The sequence below is a fragment of the Notamacropus eugenii genome, chromosome X (assembly GCF_028372415.1).
Source record: "Notamacropus eugenii isolate mMacEug1 chromosome X, mMacEug1.pri_v2, whole genome shotgun sequence".
NCBI lineage: Eukaryota > Metazoa > Chordata > Mammalia > Diprotodontia > Macropodidae > Notamacropus > Notamacropus eugenii.
In genome coordinates this window covers 6,463,592-6,468,765 of record NC_092879.1, presented here as the reverse complement: position 1 = coordinate 6,468,765, position 5,174 = coordinate 6,463,592, and the positions used below count along the sequence as shown (strand labels likewise).

General features: G+C 44.1%; 1 pseudogene; it reads left to right on the top strand.

Moving 5' to 3' along the window:
• The first annotated feature begins 4,332 nt into the window (after positions 1–4,332).
• Positions 4,333–4,908, top strand: LOC140515844 (CCR4-NOT transcription complex subunit 7 pseudogene; annotated as a pseudogene).
• The last annotated feature ends 266 nt before the right edge of the window (positions 4,909–5,174 follow it).

The window sequence follows — 5,174 nt, the reverse complement described above, 5'->3', positions numbered from 1 at the left end:
AGTTCTAGAACTCTCTTTACCAAAGAGTCACAGAGCGTGGGACCTGGAAGGTACATGGGAAGTCACCGAGTTCAATCCTCCGCCTAAAAGGAATTCCAACAATAACATGCCTGAAAGGTGGTCATGCAGCCTCTACTGGAAGAACTCTAAGGAGCCTCCAAGCATCATCACTTCAAGGGAGCTCATCTCACCTTCAGGCATCTCTCATTGCTAGAAACTTTTTCCTGACACCTGGCCTGGATTGTGACTCTTTACAACTTTTTGCCATGTGCTCCCACCCCATCTCCTGTCCCTAAATATTACATGACTTATTTGGTGCTTTAAATTTTCAAAATGCTTTATAATGTAAGTGATCTCATTTAAGTCTTAGAGATGCAGCCCTAGGGTTCAGAGAAGGGAATATGGGGCAAATGAGCAGTTCTCTGTGACTTTGGCACAAATCTTGACACTTTGATTAAGTTTTTCTTGGACAGAGAGCCTGTAGGCAGCACAGCTGGCTTCTGGGATCTCCTTAGGTTTAGGCGGGGATTTTTCACAGTGACAGGGACACGTAAAGGTGGTTCTGGGACATGCCCCTTGGCACCATTGTAGCCCCTGTGGCAAGTTTGCTGGTGTAAGAAAAGCAGTGACACCCTGAGTAAGCACACAGTAAAGTAAAATGCCTAGAAAGCATAATGATGACCCTAATCCAGCCCCTATGCAGAGCATGTAAGTTTCTCAGAGCACATTCCCATCCATTCTTTCCCTGTATCAGGAGGAGGACAGGTACAGGCAGTCCTTGCAATGTTCTTGGCTGGGTGGTCTGGGTTACCTAGGAGGGAGAGTGGCAGTGCATGGCACCAAGTTTGGGGAGTTGAACTCCCTCGCTCCAGTCCTCAGACACAGCCTGTCTACATGTGATCTGTGTCCTGCCAAGTCCCTGCCATGGGGCCAATGGGCTCACTCACTACCACTTCTGAGCTGCATGTCAGGGAAAAGGAAATGATTCAAGGACCCAAGGGTATATGGGAAAGGAGCGTGGTCCTGAGGGTCATGGTAGAGGCATTGATGGCATAGGTGAGGAGGAATTCAAGGGCAGGGAATGGAAGGGACAGTGTCGGGTGGCTACTCTACTTGTGTCCTTCTCCAGGCAGCCAGCAGGGGGCATGTCCTCCCTCATCCAATATGGTGAGAAGGAGGCACAGGGGTTGTACCAGCCCTGCCCTAAGTGAAAAAATAAGGAAGTCTGGGGGGCGGAGCCAAGATGGCGGAGTAGAAAGACTCATATACACTAGCTCCGAACCCACAGCCCATAAAATATCTGTAAAAAAGAACTCCCGGCAAATTCTGGAGCAGCAGAGGCCACAGAATGGTGGAGTGGAGGAAATTTCTGTTCCAGAGAGCCCTGCAAACCTCTCACAAAAGGTCCGTTGTGCTGCGGACCAGGAGCTGAGCACAGCCCTGCCTCGGCCTCGTGGCTCAGAGAGGAGAAGATCAGAGCAGGCTTCAGGGACAGAATCTCCAGTGGCCACGTGGATCCCTCCACCCACAGGTGACGGGGGTTGGTGAGAGGGTCTCTTTGGCGGGCCGAGAAGGGAGTGGGGTGCCCCCATAACTCAGGCCCCCTCAGGAGGCAACAGCGGAGACAGGAGCAGACCAGGGCTCCCCAAGCAGGCAGGAGCTCGGATCCATTGTTGAAGGTCTCTGCATAAACCCGCTGAGGGAACTGAGCCTGAGAGGCGGCCCTGCCTCAACCTGAGCACCTGAACTTAATCTCACACTGACTAGCAGCCCTGCCCCCGCCTAAAGCCCTGAGGCTGGGAAGCAGCATTTGAATCTCAGACCCCAGGCGCTGTCTGGGAGGATCCTGAGGCGAAGTCGGTGTGAAGACAATATTCAGAAGTCAAGTCACTGGCTGGCAAAATGCCCAGAAAAGGGAAAAGAAATAAGACTATAGAAGGTTACTTTCTTGGTGAACAGATAATTCCTCCCTTCCTTTCTGATGAGGAAGAACAATGCTTACCATCAGGCAAAGAAACAGAAGTCAAAGCTTCTGTATCCCAGCCCATTCAATGGGCTCAGGCCATGGAAGAGCTCAAAAAGGACTTTGAAAATCAAGTTAGAGAGGTGGAGGAAAAACTGGGAAGAGCAATGAGAGACATGCAAGCGAAGCATGAAAAACAAGTAAATACCCTGCTAAAGGAGACCCAGAAAAATGCTGAAGAAAACAACACCTTGAAAAATAGGCTGACTCAATTGGCAAAAGAGGTTCAAAAAGCCAATGAGGAGAAGAATGCTTTCAAAAGCAGAATTAGCCAAATGGAAAAGGAGATTCAAAAGCTCACTGAAGAAAATAGTTCTTTCAAAATCGGAATGGAACAGATGGAGGTTAATGACTTTATGAGAAACCAAGAAATCACAAAACAAAACCAAAAGGATGAAAAAATTGAAGATAATGTGAAATATCTCATTGGAAAAACAACTGACCTGGAAAATAGATCCAGGAGAGACAATTTAAAAATTATGGGACTGCCGGAAAGCCAGGATCAAAAAAAGAGCCTAGACATCATCTTTCATGAAATTATCAAGGAAAACTGCCCTGAGATTCTAGAACCAGAAGGGCAAAATAAGTATTCAAGGAATCCACAGAACACCACCTGAAAGAGATCCAAAAAGAGAAACTCCTAGGAACATTGTGGCCAAATTCCAGAGTTCCCAGGTCAAGGAGAAAATATTGCAAGCAGCTAGAAAGAAACAATTCAAGTACTGTGGAAATACAATCAGGATAACACAAGATCTAGCAGCTTCTACATTAAGGGATCAAAGGGCATGGAATAAGATATTCCAGAAGTCAAAGGAACTAGGACTAAAACCAAGAATCACCTACCCAGCAAAACTGAGTATAATACTTCAGGGGAAAAATTCGTTTTTCGATGAAATAGAGGACTTTCAAGCATTCTTGATGAAAAGACCAGAGCTGAAAAGAAAATTTGACTTTCAAACACAAGAATGAAGAGAAGCATGAAAAGGTGAACAGCAAAGAGAAGTCATAAGGGACTTACTAAAGTTGAACTGTTTGCATTCCTACATGAAAAGACAATATTTGTAACTCTTGAAACTTTTCAGTATCTGGGTACTGGGTGGGATTACACAGACACACACACACATGCACACGCACATGCACACACACATAGAGACAGAGTGCACAGAGTGAATTAAAGAGGTTGGAATCATATCTTTAAAAAATGAAATCAATCAGTGAGAGAGAAATATATTGGGAGGAGAAAGGGAGAAATGGAATGGGGCAAATTATCTCTCATAAAAGAGGCAAGCAAAAGACTTAGTAGTGGAGGGATAAAGAGGGGAGGTGAGAGAAAAACATGAAGTTTACTCTCATCACATTCCACTAAAGGAAGGAATAAAATGCACACTCTTTTTGGTATGAAAACCTATCTTACAATACAGGAAAGTGGGGGATAAAGGGATAAGCAGGGTGGGGGGGATGATGGAAGGGAGGGCATGGGGAGGAGGGAGCAATTTGAGGTCAACACTCATGGGGAGGGACAGGATAAAAAGAGAGAATAGAAGTAATGGGGGACAGGATAGGATGGAGGTAAATATAGTTAGTCTTATACAACATGACTATTATGGAAGTCATTTGCAAAACTACACAGATTTGCCCTATATCGAATTGCTTGCCTTCCCAAGAGAAGGGGTGGGGAGGGAGGGAGGTAAAGAAATTGGAACTCAAAGTTTTAGGAACAACTGCAGAGTACTGTTCTTGCCACTAGGAAATAAGAAATACAGGTAAAGGGGTATAGAAAGTTATTTGGCCCTACAGGACAAAAGAGAAGATGGGGACAAGGGAAGGGAAGGATGATAGAAGAGAGAGCAGATTGGTGATAGGGGCAATTAGAATGCTCAGTGTTTTGGGGTGGGGGGATGGGACAAAAGGGGAGAAAATTTGGAACCCAAAATTTTGTTAAAATGAATGTTAAAAGTTAAATAAATAAATAAATGAAATTTTAAAAAATATTACAAAAAATTAAAAAAATAATAAAAAAAATAAGGAAGTCAATGTATTTTAGGAAATGAATCTTTCATCCACTACATATTGGTTGGTGCTTGATGGCCATTAAACCTTTGCTTGTGCCCACTCTGTCAGTAGCCACTGTATCTCACAGCAAAGTATTTCTGAGATTGCAGCGTGCAATCTTGCTCAGGAGGAGAAAATATTCCCCTTTACCCAATATAATTATGTTGCTCTGAACAGGAGGCTGACAGGCGCTGAACTGAGAAGGAATGCTGATCGTTGGTACAAACTAGTAAAAAGCCAAGTACACTGAACTGACATTAATGAATGCCCAAGGGGAAGGTCCTCCAGGAACCTCAACAAGGAACTTTAATTTCAAATTTAATTTAAAGGTGGACGTCTAAGCCCAGTACCCTAGAGAGCGACTAATAACATGTGAGTCTGGACAAGAGGAAGAAGGAATTGAGACATCATATTTTGCAGAATTTTTTATGACATTAGAAATAGTGCTCTGTGAAGGAGTTAAGCTGCTTTCCTTTCACAGTCTTTATTGCTGGTTATTTCATCAAATTCCTAATCAACCTTCACTTGCCTGAAAACCTGGGCTTCTTTGAGATCCTCTGATAGCTCTGTTCTTGTTGTCGATGATGTAAAATATTTAATGAAGAGATGCAAAACACCTTAAGGGTGTAGCGCAGGAGAAGGATGAGCAGCTAGATTTGGAGTAGATAGGAGCATAGCACCAGGCAGTATCTGATTCCTTACTCAGGGAAATGTCCTTTTTCAAAGTGACAGAAAAGATCTTTAAAGATCACCTTGGTCATGATAAATATTGTGGTCCCTTGCCTGGCCTTAGCTTAGGCTCACAATCACAGGGAACGCACATGGAGAAATAACGGCAAACAGCCACAATGGGAAAAGCAAAACAAGGCTTTATTTGCAGCTATACGTGTGCTTGTACGTAGGTAGTATCTCCAGTTAAATCCCTGAATGATTTATTGCCAGTGCACATAACCCACTAAGGGAACCCAGAAGTAAGCATGAGCAGGCAAGCAAGCGGAACTTACTATGGAAAGTGGCAGAAACCCTTTAAATCAGCTCTTTGGACAATGTCTTCCTTTGGTTTGCCTTCTCAGCCCATTTTCTCTTTTGTCTTTCAGTT